Here is a 15814-nt window from a genome sequence, read left to right as displayed (position 1 = left end):
AATTACATGTATAGTATATGTCTAAACAAGTTATGAGTAACAGGGCAGGTCATTTGTATAATAAAGAGTTTTCGGTTCACGTTTGTTGTTCATTAACATGAGTCTGCTACGGATTGTTCACACCACTGAAACCATGTTTGTTTACTTCTTTTTACTATTTTTAAAAAAGTCACTTTTAATTAATAAATAGTATTCATTACCTGCTTCCAAGCCATGTAAACAGGCCCTTAAGAAAGCACAACCAAACTTGAAAGCTGTGAAGTACAAAAAAACCCCAACCTGTGCCTGCTTTGATAAATACATCAATGTGGGGCTGACACATGTAGAACAGATCCAGGGAGATCAAAGATATGAAGTCATTAATATATGAGCAGTTTTCCTCTTTGTATAGCCTTTATTTATTTATATACATTTATTAATTTATTTCTGCGGTCAGTCAGTCAATATTTATTACTGGAGTCGTCCTGCGCAGCCCCCGATGGAAGTGACAGGGGTGTAAGTTTAGTAAGTGGCCTGATGATGCCGCACTCCCTGCTTGAGATTCTCCCAGGGGCTGCTGGGAGTCTGATCTCCAACGTGATTGGGCGCAGGCAGCAGCTCGTCGGCTGGGAGATTGGCGGAGGAGCCGAGCTCCGGCTGCACGTGGCCCTGCCGCAATAATAGCGAGAGAGCCTGCGAGGGGAATATTAATGCAGCTCATATTTTATTAATCCAAAATCCATCACCTTTCCGATGGAGGCTTTATGAAAAGAAAACATCAATCCCTCTGCTGTAATGAGCGCTGGGACAGCCGTGGGTTTGGGGAGGAAGGGTGGGGGGGGGTCAGATTCAACTGCGGGTGAACCCCCTCGCTTTGGGGAAGAGGAGAACACAAATATTTGACAATCTGCCTGTGGGGCTTCGTCTCCAGAATGACTGCTCTGGAAGAGGCCGGGATGGAGCCGCCACTGCTGCTGCCGCTGCCGCCGCTGCTGCCATCGTTGTGGTTGTCACCGAGCCATTTCCAGCGCCGCGCGGTGACATCCCACCCTTCCGCGTGTTCTCCGAGAGTCAGACAGGAGCGCTTTCCGGTGCATGTTGGCGTCAAGTTGTACATGTCACACCATGCATAATGCAAGGCACTGAATTGCATTAGAGGTGACACGAGGGTTTCCATGCCGACGTGTACACAGGAAGACGGTAACAGCGACTCAGCTAACACATGCCATTCCGTTCTCACATTTATTTTAATGCTATCCTGCTGCCAAAGCTACCTTTATAGAGAATTTCATGCCGACTGGGAACCTATAAATGTCTTGAACAACAATAAATATGAGTGTAACAAACATAGTTCTCAACCCCTCCACCAGTTTACGCAGTTTGTTGTGTTGGGCTTTCAGAATGCACAGGCTGTGTCATTCAACACTTCCCTTTTATTGTGGCATTGATTTAATCATTTTCAGTAGGTCGTTAGGTGTGTTTTGATCATTAGGACATTGTGCTAATAGGATTACCTGATGTGGGTTGATTACAGAGAAAGTTAATGGTCGGTGTCATTTTCTTGTACTTGTGTTGTTTGCATGGGAATTTCAAAGGATCTCTGCTCTAATTATCATTTTGCAGAAGTGAATGTGCACATGGAAAACGGGGCTTATTATTAATGGATATTTAACAATCTTGAGACAACTCTGTGTTCATTAGGTGAAAAAAAGGAGATTGCTTGGAGCTGCAATTACAGCTTCAAGAATGTAATTTCTCTCATTATAAAACATCTGGTGCAAATCTGAAATTCCCCCATCATCAATCTGGCCTTTCACTGCATTCCGTAATCCGCTGCTTTCAGACTCTCCACGCAGATGATGCTGCAGATGAAATATCTCCATGACAGCTAGCATGTCAATATTTGGAATGTTGAGGGGGAGAAATCAGCGCTAATGTTCCGCAAACACAAACTAAAAGAACTTTTTCTTCATTATGAATAGTGAATAATCTTTCAGTTGCAAGATGTTTTTTTTATGGAGATGGTTACATTGCACCTGCAGTGATTGATTTTTATAATTTGTGTGAAAGTTTATCATTAAAGTATATTGTGCTGTTTGAAGTGCTCTTGCGATGGCACTCCAGAATTGTGATCATTGCAGACCTACAGCGGAGGTTTATGCACACACCTTTCTCTGCCTTTTAAATGAGATAGAACTTCCTGGAAAACCCCACCTCAATATATATAAGGGATAATGGATAATATCTAAATTTTACTCACTTTTTTTAGTCAGCTTTTAGTTCAATTGTTTTTTCATAAGCATGCACTGTATTCTGTATGGGATTTACAATGCAGTACCATTTCATAAGAAGCCACCCTTCTGCCCCGGTATGTTGTCTAATCAGTGTGATCCCTTGACAGGCTGGCAGTGGAGGAGAAGCCTTGTCCCTGGTAGAGGCCTCACCATCCACGGAAGGGGGAACAATTTGAATAGATTTAACGAGCGTAGGAATCCATTAGTGTCACAGGTCTGACCCTGGCCAGATGTAAGGCTGAGCATTAGTAGCTCTATTACGTTTAACAAGTGCTGAACTGTCGGTTGGAAAGGCCACATCCGCCTCAGGGCAGGAGGCATGCGGGAGAGCTGGGAAGATGCAGCGCGCCCGCGCCGCTTCCGTAATTCTCCTAAAGGTCACCGTGATATTGGCATTAAGCCCACTCCCGTGTTCAGAAATACCTTTGACAGAGACACATCCACATCGCGGCTAATTCGCTCCTCTGCTCCTGTCTCATTGTCACTTTATTGCGGAGCTCCTTCTAGCTGGCTTGAGTTTTTTGTGTCATTTCGTTTTTTTTTTTTCCCTCTCGGCCAATGTTTTCATAATAGCATGTCTCCTGGTACGCACACAGACCACCGCTGATTAAGGAGGTCAGTGGGATATCAGCCGCCAAAGGAAAATACATTTAAGGGGGCTTTCTGTAGCAAACACAGGGTATATTCAGTCTATCAGCAATGCGCTGCGTCCTTGACATGGAGTAAAGCAATTAAGCAGGGCTGAACCATTCTGCCCCACATGAGGCTGGCAATCACTGAAACGAATGAAACCTTTCGTGTAATGAATGAAAAAAGCAAAGGAACAACACTGATTAGATTTATTAGCGCCCCCTTTTCTCATTATCGACCCTGGGTTAGCCCACATACTGTACAGAGTGGATACAGTGTAGCGTGCAGTGTTTCATTTTGTTCAGCATGGATGGGAGATGTATGATTTGTGCCTCTCTTCAAAAGGAAAGTTGTAAAATTAAATTTATTTTCATTGCCTGAACCCTGTTCTCAATAAAACGTGTATGCAGCACAGATTCCATTGTCTGAGTCCCCTTACCTGCCGTGTGTATAGTTACACGCACTGATCCGGCAGGGTCAATAACTGTCATTTCATTGGAGATTAATTATTGGAGAGGACATGGCTTGTCACTGGATCAACCTGCAGGACAATATTAATTGAATATCATTATGCCTTACATACAGTATGAACTCATATTTTTTTGCACCTGACTGTCACAGAACAATATTAGGTGAAATGAAGAACGCACAGTTTAGGGGGAGAGAGGGCAGCTTATTTTCTTTCTGTGATATATTCATGCAGGGGACTCATTTTGCACCAAGTGATAGGTCAAAAAGGCTAAACTACATTGTGAATGATTTAAAATTCTATTAACATTTAAATTTGACATTGATTTGACACAGCCGTGCTTCATTGAAGTGACAAGGTAGGACAAGGTGTGGAGCGAAATGCTGCACTGTGATAATTGCACAGATGGCTTTTTTGAGGAGTTAACGCCGCTTCGTTCAGTAGCAGAAGCTTTAATTATTATGGGATGCTGTGCTCACTCTGCACAGTGATGTTTAAAGCTTGCCGTTATCATTTGAAGCATGCCACAAGGCAGCAAGACAGAACCTCCACCCCCAATACCCCCCCCCCCCCAACTCTTCCCCTGTCCCCTGCCCTTCCCTGTCCCCTCTGCAGAGGTGACTAGGAGATAACCCATTGGGACGTGACCGGAGATGGACACTAAGCTGAACAATGAGGCTGATCTTGGGATTTTCGGATCGATCGCCCCTGGGCATCTCTCCCCGGCCATCAAGGTGTCAAAATGAGGAGCAGGGGACAAGAAACCTCCTCCCCTTTTAAAGATCCAGGCGCAGCTAGACAAACAGTCGGAGCAAACCCTTTAATAAGAACAGCCTGCCGATGCACTGAGGCCATCTTTCTCCAGTGTTCAAACTCACCCAACAGATGCTGGGGTGCTTCAACAACGCCAACTATTTTTTTTGTTGAAAATGAACAATCAAATCTATTTATGGAAGAAGACAAAAGTAATGGGACATCTCTCAGACTCAAATGGCACATACATATTCATAAGACTGCTCAACTTTAGTCTACTGTTATCTACCATACCATTTGCATTTCATGACACAATCGAAGTTGTAATTGGAATGTAAATCGAATATTGTTTTCTCATTATTTTCTGTGAAGTGCTTACTGGCAAAGGATGCTTTGCAACACAGAAATGCATGGATTGATCATTTGATGTAGTGATAATTAACTGCCAAGTGGACACAAATAAATATTAAATAAGCACATAAAGTATGGTTGCGTATGGGTTAAATTGATCATGTTTATGCAGCATGAATCCTTTCCCTAAGTGCCCAGCACTGGCCACACCAGCTGCCTTGATGTTGCCTTGTGATGTGGGCTCTTTGTTTGTTTGCTCTGTGATCCTGCGAGTTTGTTTGCTCCGGCAGAGGAAAGGTCAGGCACGGCTTTGTTTTGTGAGGGAGCAGGCGAGACGCGGGCGGAGAGGAGCTTTTTGATGTCCACTAAGGCCTAATTCCAGGTGGCATTCTGCCTCTTCAGCACCGCCACAAGAAGTGAAAACAGGTGGAATTTCAAACATCTCTGCGCAGACCTCTGAAAGGGCCTTTGGTTCAGAGAAGTTCGACACAGAAGAGGAGGTGCATCACGGTGTGAGAGGGATAAAGGAGGGCTAAAGGACAGGCCGGATTTGAAGCCTAAATGGCAGATGGCAGGACAAAGCCATTAACGCCAACTCATCCCAGCCATTCTGTTGCAATATCACATGGTGCTGTGCGTCCATACCGCAGGTGTCAATCGCAGTATTGAGAGGATGAATGAGTCATCAATAATATCACAGCCAGAAAATCCACAGAATCACCTCAGGAGGTGGGCTGGTATTTTTAAATTTGTTTTTGGAGATGGAGAGGGGGGGCCTGACCTTGGCGCAGGGAGCCACATGTGTGTGTGAGAGGGACATCAGAACCAGCGGAGTGACGGCGGATGTTCGCCTCGCTGTGCCCAGCCCTCCAAGAGGCCAGACGTCTGAGGAGACCTTCTAATGCAGCTAAACAAAGCCTCGCCTCCGCCTCCGCATCACCTAACCTTGGCTACATCCCTTTAGTTGAAGAACCGCTCAGCGGATGCCGGCATACGTTAATGTAGGGCTTGGAATAGCAGACCCTTCATTTAGCTAAAAATAGAAAACTTTCAATGCGGTACCTGCGGACATTGACTCTGGAAGCTGCCGCACTTCCAGTTTTCCTCTGTGATGTGATAAAACAGGGTGTTGCGTGTAGTTTTTAAGTGACAGCTAATCGCAGGTCCCAGATTACTTTGAGCATGAGCCCATCCCTTGGGAATATATGCATCCCCTGCATGATGATCAAGGACCACTGTGGCTCTGACAAGGATGCAGTTTTTTCTTTTTAAATTTTGTTGCGCATGAAAGGGACTCTTGGTTCATGGAAAGTATCACACAGAGCTGTTAGCGTGTTTTTGTACGGCGTCTTTGCAGATTTTGTTTGCGTTTCCGGAGCTGCCACAGAAGGTGCTGCTTCTGTAAGGAATGAGGATGGAAACAGGGAGACAGCAGTGAGAGATATGGTTATCCGCCTTGTTTTATTCTATTAAGCACTTGAACCGTTTTCTGTACCCGGTGCGGCTGAACGTTAATGAAACCGCTCAAGCCGCAATCACAGCATAAATACTCCTAACCGCCATCGCAGCTTCCCTTCAATTTCAACGCTAATTACTTCTTTTTCAGCCTTGCTTTTGTCATTTATTCTTCTGACAAGGCTTAATAAGTACATCCAAACACTCAAAAGTAATTAGGAAGCGGTCATCTACTGCAATCATTCAGTGACTGCTCCTGAAGGAAAAAATAGAATGAATAAGGTTGCTTTACACATGGGTTACACTGTCTGCACCCTAACCATGAAAATGCTAACATTTTAGCTAACTATCACTCAGCATTTGTGATGTCGATGGAAAAATCTATCATACTGACATTCCCCTCCAAAACCAATATAGACTATCTAATAGTGAACTCCAAAATAAATAAACTTGTAAAGTGAAAACGCCAAGAAATGTAAACAATGCTAACTTTTTTGAATTTCATTTTGTATTTCCTTTTTTATTATTTTACACTTAGATATGGTGGCAGAAATGTATGTGAAATGTATTAACACTATGGTGCAATACTCCGCAGCTTGTTAGCTTGCCATGTGTAACTTGATTGTGATTAGCCACCTTTGGAATGTCCTTCGTCTCCCACGGGTGACAGGACCAGGTCACCAATCAGCAGGAGGGTGCAGACCCACGCCGTGTCTCTGCAGCTCCGCAGAAATGCCTCTCCCCCCTCCCAGCCATTGTCCCCCACGAGACTCAGACACTGTCATTTACCTTCAGTGCCGTCCTCTCCTCAGCAATCCCACACAGTTCCGGCTGCCTCTCTTCCACAGGGACCGGCACACTTCCCAGCCCTAATCAGGACGTGATTAGAGGAAACCAGCATTGAGAGGTGTGCAGTCCCCATCCGAGAGAGGAAGAGACCACAGACACACAAACTCACACACACAGACACACACACACACACTCACACACACACACACTTGCACTCACACACACACTCACACACACACACGCACACACACACAGACACACATGCATATATATATATATATATATATATATATATATATATATATATAGTACACCCTTTATTTTTATGTGACTAGCAGTGGGGCGGGGGGGGGGGGGTGTTCAGGGTGCCCTTCCCCCATCTGTAGCTCACATGATTAGCGCAGTCAGGTCCTTATATGGTAATGTGTATTTCTTTATAAATTTGAATTGCTAATAATTCCTCACTGTACAATTATAATGTAAATGTGTCATCAGGTTAGAGGATTGAAAACTCGATTCTGTGGACAAGGTCATGTGGACCCGTTACAGCCCCATATGTTTTTATGATGTTGCAGAGGAGGGGAGCTGGCCCGCAAAAGGAGAGAAACTTCTCAGACCTTAAACTTATTGATGACTGGGTTCATTAGGGGAAGCAGGCTTCTGAGGACACTCTGTCCTCTCAGGCTTGGCCGCTGTGCCGCATGCTCCGTGGTCAGCGCGTCTGGTCTCTTTGTCAAGGGGCTGCTATTGCTCCCCTGCGTCGCCGCGTGCTCTGCGACGGCCCCAGACTGTCCTCCAACTTTGTTTAATACTTTTAAAGTCACGGCTTTCATTCCCCATGCAGCCACGGCAAATCACTACAGCCAAACATCGGTGAGGAGCATGGAGTCTGGAAGTGAACAACTGCATGAAACGACCTCCGCCGCTCCCAAGCATGATAAAATGCCTTAAGTTTTTTGTTTTTAATCCATCAACGTTTGTAAAAAAAAAAAAAAAGCCTGACCTACACAGCCAGCCTGCGTACTTTCATCATAGCCCTTACTGTGAATGGATCTGACATTAAACCAGAAATTACAGTTACGGTTGCAAGAATCCATCAAAACAAAGAATGGCTTGCCTCTCGTGTCATTGTGTAATGTAGCCAATGTTGTTCAACAAGGAAAGATGTACAGTTTTCTGACACAACAATGAATTCATTATAAGGAACAGGCCGTATAAATTAAACTTGTCATTTTTATGAGGTTATGCCTTATATTATGTGGTCTCCAAGCAGACGAGAGTCATTTTATGAACTAATGTCCAGGAATGATATTGGCTTGCGTTATGGCTCTAGACTAAAAATAGTTTAATATATGATCACTGTACATAGGCTAATACTGGTTTGTGCGCAAAAAAGCCTAAAAAGCAAAACTAAATAAAATCAAGGCAATAAATCTCAATATATCTGATCAAGGGAGTACTGTCTGCTATATTTTGACCCATCAACTTGCATATTACAATCACTTAGCCTCAACCATTTTCATTTATTTCAGACTGTCAGTTTGAGGACTTTGAGGTATACCTGCTTGACAAGACAAGACTGCATAAAAGAGATTGATCAGTAAACACCTCTACTGGACAGCTTCTTGCATGGCTGAATCTGACTCACACACAGTAAACATGTCTTTGCAAAAGCTAAAAGTTGAAATGACATGCATGAAATAAAAATATTTTACAATCAACATTGGGCATTAAACTGAAGAGGCATATTTAAACTGAGTAGGTGTATTTCTGATACAATATCCAAACTGTTTTTCACAAACCTTGCAAAAAGTACTGCCAAACATTCAGTTTTGATTTATATTAATCGTGGTTGAGGGTGATGAGTTATGACAGACACTTGCGAGTCACCAGGTTACTTCATCAGTCTAAAACAAGCCAGACTTCCCCGTCTGCAGCTGAGGTCATACACGGCGTGCTTGCAGAGGTCAGATCATAAAAGGCGTCGCTGCCTCATTCCGGCTGGAAAAGTTTGCCAGGCAATTTTGCCCCCGCTGTCCGGGAGCGAGCCGCTTGCTGCAGGATGGCACGGGCGGGCAGAGCTGCAGGCCTGCAGGAGTCCCTCTTATTAGAAATATCCATTAACCTGCTGACAGGGGCTGCTGTAATCACTGTCTCGGCAGACCCTGCAGACAGGCCATTATCCACGCTGTGTCATTTCAATCTAAGAGGGGCGATGGAAAAAAAAAAGAAAAAGAGCCCAGCGGCTTCACATCACCGCGGCAAAGACAGGAGGGGGAAAAAGCCGGCCACGCGGGGAAGCAGACACAAAGGTAGGATCCCCAGACCGCAGGCCGTGAAAAATCGCTCTTACTCGAGTCTCTTCCGGGGCATCTATTGATCGCCGGCCTCGTCATGCTGCAGTGCGAGTCGTTGATGAAGCCACGTGAACGCGAATCATCGCCGATCCAGGTCATTTCTCTGGCACATTATACCCGGGGTAATCGTGATGGATGAATTGGTTTAAACGGCGGGCTGATCCCCACTGAGTGAACGGACGGCAGGTTTTGGGGGGGGGGGGGGGGGGGGGGGGGGGGGGGGTGTGCCTGGCCCTGCTAATGACACCATCGCATCTACATGGTGGGATTCAGTTTTGATTAAGGTGAGTGATATGATGAGCCTCTGCCCTGTGGAATGAGTAACGCCAGTGACAACGCGGGATGTGATGGGAAGAGACAATGAGCATGGATCTAGGTCACAGATCATACTCGGAGCTCAGTCTAATGCTATTAGACTATTGCCATTACGGAAAGACAATAAAATATGTAATTTCACTGCCCCCCCCCCCCCATTGCAAAATAAATGGCAGCACCCTCATCGACTTCCTGCCAAAAAAAGAAGAGCTTTTTACATTCTGCTCCTAATGAGAACATTGCGATGGCCCATTGAGGATCAAAATGATGATGGAGGAGGTGTTTATCTTTCCATCAAAGCACTCACAGACAGGCATATGTAGTGTGGGCTGGCCCCACCCACTTCCCAGACTTCAGCTTCCTGCTATTCCCTGAGAGCAGGAGGGCCTATCCAAATTCTTCAGGAACAGTGCTTGCAACAAGCCTGAAATCTGATTGGCTACTTGGCTCATAGAGGTGGCATTACTGGCTTCCTTATGAGAGATTTTTGAGATTTTTGGGAACTTTGATATATGCATGGCAGTATTGGGAGGAGGCAGAAGGCAAAATGGTACCGTCTTCACCCATTTCATGACCCAAACCGACCCCCTCTGCTTTAATTAAATGCAAAACCTGCCTTTTGTATGAAAAAAAAAGTGATGCATGTGTGCATGTGACATTACTGATGGTACGCATGTACCTTTAATATTGGGATCGATTGCATGAGATGTTTGACAGCTAACGGGGTACAGGTTCTCTCAGGACAATGGCTGACCTGGGATGCCCCAAAGCATCCTATCCTATCATTAATACACAGTTTAGTGTGTATAAAGGAGCTCCAAAAGAGAGTAAAATTGAACCATTTCCCTCATGGCAAAATGTGAATTATACTTGGGATACATTTACACCTTATTTTTAATTCAGACTTTTGATACAACTTTTTGGTGCATCACAATGTGATATTGCAGTTGTTTTTGTTTTAAGAAGTAGCAAGTTTTACAGAGTTTAGTTTTATCTGCTTGCACACAGACACTCACACATGAGTGACAGCTGTCTCCACCGAATACAGTCCTCATTGCACTAAGCTACCTTGTGCAGTGAATGCAAAACTCAGTGAGAAAGTTACACAAAAGTAAAGCCTGCTGTAGATGTTACCCAAGGCCAGGCTAAATCCAGACTTATGGTTTAGATTAGGCCTCAGACAAAGAAAGTTTCGTGCTGCGTACAACCAGCTAGGGACTAAATAAGATTCACTTCCCTTCGTGTCTGAAATTGAGTGGGGAGGAAGAAGCCAGTAAAACAACATCAGGAAAACCCTGGATATGATCTCATTTCCACTTTATTGCTTCCCGTCCTTTCAGAAAACAGAAATGCTTGCCAAACGGTATCTTTTTGCATAAGTAAAAAGGGCGGAGGGAGAAAAAAAAATCTTTGAGGAAAGTCGGAATACTTTATGGTCGTAATATAGATTTTATACGCCTCCCAGGAAGGGAGAATTACATCCTAAATTACAATGATGTCTTCGAGAGCTGCCAGTGGCAGGAGTTATATGGGCTGGGAGCTCTCTCTCGAATGCTTGGCTGAAGTCCGGGGGGATGGAGGAAAGCACTGTATCCATGCGGAAGGGCAGAGAAAGACAGTTAATCCTTGCACGGTCAGCTCATACATGTTGTATTCCCCATGTCCTCACTTTAAGAATAGCTCAGGAGAGCCTAGTTTGTTTTCCCAATGGTAGCATCAGCTAGTTCCACTGGATTCTAATTGGTGTAATATAGCATAATAAGAATGCAATGTTGACATATCCCCCCTCTCCCAAATACACACAAACACACACACACACACACACACACACACACACATACTCGTGCACATGCCCTCCCTACCACCCCCACTCCGAGTGAGTGAGCAGAGCTGCAACTTCTCTCTTGCCAGAGTCCTGGGTCTTTTGGCCCAGTGGACTGAGCCTGCCATGTGGCGCACTTCCTGGTTGAAGTGGGACCACACAGCTAAGCTCACTGCTGGGAAGCCAAAATGCCTTTTCCTTTGTGGCCTTTAAAAGAGAAAGAGCCAGCCACCATGCGTAACCTTTTCATAATGTTGCTCAGATGTAAGGGAAATGTTGCGGGAGCGCCCGCGCATGAGCTGGCAGGGAGATGAGGTGGCAGTCGGCCCCTCTCAGTTAATTGTCTTTTTTGTGTGAAGCAGTGTGGGATCTCAGTGCTAATTAGAGGAGCCATGAGTATGTTAAGTGTTGATGTGATTTGCGCGCGTCTCCCCGTACCCCACCTGACTGCGAATCCCTCGCCTTGTCAAACGCGGCATGTGGCAGCTGGACTCAGTCACACTCCTCCCTCTCCCTCACATCACTTCCACTCGCCTTCATCAAAAAGCAATAAAAAGATACCAAATGACAAATGAAAAGACCAAACGATTTCATCAGTTTGTGTGTGTGTGTGCGTGTGTGTGTGCGTGTGTGTGTGAGATGGAAATGCTTGTCTGTGTGTGTATGTGTGTGTATGAGTGTGTGTGAGTGTGTGTGTATGTGTGACTGTGTGTGAGTGTGTGTGTGTATGTGTGACTGTGTGAGCGTGTGTGTATGTGTGAGCTTGTTGCTGCAGTGCTAATGATGGCTGTTAAGAGAGGAGTCTGCAGCTGAGCTCTCCTCAAAGAAGCAGGCAAAGCAGTGTGGAGACGCAAGCCACTTCCCTTTCTATTCAACACGCCTGCAACTCACACACGACCCCAGTACCCTGCCCCCCCCCACACCCCCATGCCCCTGTGCACTCCAAAGCTATGTGCACCAAGCGGCACCTTACGCATGGGCCACAGCCCAACACCTTCACACCCACACGCTCCCACACCGTCTCGCTTACTCACAACACTCCACATCTGGACACGCTGGCGCTCAAAGGATGCCCTGCTCACCGGCACAGGGGGCCGCTCCTCGGAGACAGGCATGCACACACCTACGCACACAAGCTCTCGTTTGAAACACTGCCAGAAAAAGTTCCTAAAGACTCAAAACATTTCAAAGCTTTTGGAGTATTTATTGGAAAATATAATAAAAACAAAAACAAAAACAGCAAAGAGAGAACAGAGACAAGCGGTGTTTGATTACTACTTCCTGGCAAAACAGAACTAATGGTGCATGCAGCACACACACAGCAGTAAAGTTTTCTAGGAGGAGAGGAGGCTGTCTTTTCTGTTATATAACAAGCACATTTACGATGTGAGTGTATTTTGTGCGGGTCTGTCAACACAGTCCTGTTCCAGAATGACCTCGGCAGAGATGGCTGGCCTCTGCTCTAGCTGGGCTCTTATACGACATTTGCAGTAAGTATCAGTGACGCTGATTTTAAATCAGACGCCTCTGACGCAAACAGCAGCGGTCCCATACATGATGCAATGCATTGCTGTTCTATTTTGAAGACCAAATATGAACTCGCTCTCCTACATTCGACAGGCCTCTGAAATTATGACACGGGATTTGTTTGGAATTTTATTTTTGCTCACACAGAAACACCTTGGGGCATGGCGAGAATCTCAAAAAGTCCAGTCTTCGCTTCCCAAGTGAGATGCTCAGTCTTTCAGATCTTCAATGAGCAGTGGGCTATTGGGCAGGATTCATCACCTAATTTAAAAGTAAACAAAAAACAAAGAATGGTCCATTATTCAGATGGCCTTTATCATCCACCAGCCAATAAAATCAAACGGAGCGGAGAAGTCCCCCACAAGTGATCAAAGGCGTAAAATAACACTGTAATCCAGCAGATTCATCAGGCTTGACTAAGTGGAGGGGAGGCTGGCAGTTTAAGTGGCTCTTTCACAAACACACTGAGGTGTGGCTGTCTGATATCTAGAGGTTATTGCTTCATACTATCTTGTATAGTAACTTTCAGCACTTTGTAGCTCTGCATTTCAAACTGTTCAGTAGCACACAAACAAATGAAGGCACAGTATGGTCCAAATAGATATATAAGGATACTGTATTCATTAAATTACAGAAGTTTACAGGAATGATGAATGTGTTAGTAATGATGCCAATGATGGTAACTGCATTACCAACGACTGAATGATGATGCCATCTTCAGCTTGGCTGCTGAGTTGATCCAGGGTCTTTAGTTGTACTTGTATAAGGTCTGGAACCAACCAGTAGTAACATCTTGCCAAAACAGCTTGTAAATTGCATCGGATTGCATGGAAAGACAGCAGTTGCTGTGTAACAGGAGTCTGGGTGGACCCATAGCTGTTGTGTGTGGGGCCCTTGGAATGTTCTCTCATCCTCATCATCAGCTCACGACAGAGGCAGCAGAGAGGAGGGCCTGAGCCTGGGGTATGTAACCTGGGGGTCTGTGAGGTCGGTGGCTGGGTCTGTGAACATCGTTCTCCTCTGTGCAATGAGGTGTCAGCACTCTGCTGCCAGGGCTGTCCAAAAATCAACAACTCCCCCCAAACCAACCCCCCGGCCCCCTCGTATCCCCCTCCTCCTGCCACCCCCGGAAGGCAGTGTCAGTGAAAACACCCCTCTCCATCTTCCTCCTCGCTAAAAGGTTATGGAACAGCTGATGGGGTTACCTGGGGAGGGTGGGGAAAAGTTCAGCTCGGATATCAGTCAATAGGAGATGTTATTTTCCCCCCCGACCCCTGAGATCTCCGCGAGCCCAACTTCATGCACGTCTCTCTCGGCCTGAAAGGCCGCGGCGGCTTCTCCTGCCTCACCCTCGGTCCACACGCGCCCCGATCTCCCGGTTAAACAAATCATCATCAAAACAAAAGGAACATGACATTTACATTGTTATTTACCAAGACAGTGGGATATATCCATTATTAATACACAACCTATTGAATTATTTAACATACAGAATGCTATATTACGCTGGGAAATGTTTGTGCTTGTTGTTAAAGTATAAACATCTAGAACAGAATTAATGAATAAATCACACTTGCTGATTGGTGCGCGCAACAAGGCAAGAAAGGCAGTATTATTGGAACAGAAACTGAAAATACATATGTAATGACTTGTAAGCAAGCCATCAGAAGCACTGTTCTTACTCTCATTAAAAGCAAAAGCAACGTCATTATAACTGCAGCTGCTGCTACTGCTGCCATTTCCCACATTAATGGTGATGATATCTTCCTGGCACCAAAGGGGGATTCTGTGAAATGATGCGATATTTAAAATGTTTGTGGGTAGGGTGATGAAAAATTTAGAGGTCTACAAAGAAAATAAAGTAAAAAATATATATACACCAGGAGAGGATTTCAGATGCATGTTTTCTTATGTGCCTGTGCAACGCTCGATCCAGAACACGAGATCTGTTGCAGAGGTCAAATGAGCATGTGCCCCCTCTTCATCGAAGTTAATAATTTAAAGAGCTATTAAACTCTCTGTGAAATCTTTAATGTTCTGGGGGAACGCCAGAGTGGAGAGGGACCCTCAGAGCGCTCTGGCCTTGATCTCCCCAGCCTGGGAGCCGTCACCGTGACAGCGACATTAGCAAGCCTCCGCAAAGAAGGGGCGGCTTAGAGCCAATTAACAATTTTTCGTTAGCATAATTAGAGGACATATGCTTTAAATCACTGCTCGTGGACCTTGGGCCCAGTGACGGATTGATTTTTTTGACTTTTTCCAGGGCTTCACTGCTGGCGCACAAAAGCGAACCTGGCACTTTGCAAAAAGCAGGTTCAACGCTAATGACTGCCAAATCAATGCTTTTAATGCCGAGCTCCGGAGTCGAGGAACGCCTCTGAAATGCACCACCTCCCCCATGGTCCTCCAGAGTGTATCCCTCTGGTCTTTTCAGCCTTAATTAAGTGCAGGATGCAAATGAACTATTTTTAGCCAATTCCACAGCCCCTTTCAAAGCACCCAATCAGTTCCAATTCAGGTTGATCGCCTCCGTCTCCCATCTCCCAAAAATGAGGATTCTGAACTGGTGAATCATTTGCAATAACGAGGGGTTCGTTCCAGCTGTTCATCCCTGCCCATGTACCGCTCTCCCTCCTCCTGGATTGCATCCGGCTTACTGGAATCCTGTTACTTTCTCAATGCTTTTTCAATTCCCCAATAAAAGCCCATCCTAGGGGCATTGGAGGCTGTGAAATCAGACGCATGCTATCTGGTTCAGCTCAAGAAAACAACAGCCTTGGCTGATTACATATAACTGGGATTGTTAAGGGCATTTCTGAAGCAAATCAGCAGGAGAGTGGGTGAATATACCCGCCCATTTTCAAATACTTCTTTTAAAATTGCCTCTTTGGTGATATTTTACTGTTGCTTTTTCTTTCTTCTTTCTTTTTTTGAGATATTAACACAGGTCTGACTAACTGAAGGTTAGCCAAACCGTGACACAGTGGCAGGGTGATCAATCAACACTGATGTGACTGCCAATTGTAATTCTACTTAAGCAACACAAGCCTGATTATGAAGCATTAGTGTCCAC

The sequence above is a fragment of the Megalops cyprinoides genome, chromosome 7 (genome assembly GCF_013368585.1).
Source record: "Megalops cyprinoides isolate fMegCyp1 chromosome 7, fMegCyp1.pri, whole genome shotgun sequence".
Taxonomy (NCBI): domain Eukaryota; kingdom Metazoa; phylum Chordata; class Actinopteri; order Elopiformes; family Megalopidae; genus Megalops; species Megalops cyprinoides.
The sequence above is the reverse complement of the archived record's forward strand: the minus strand, read 5'-3'. Positions refer to the sequence as shown.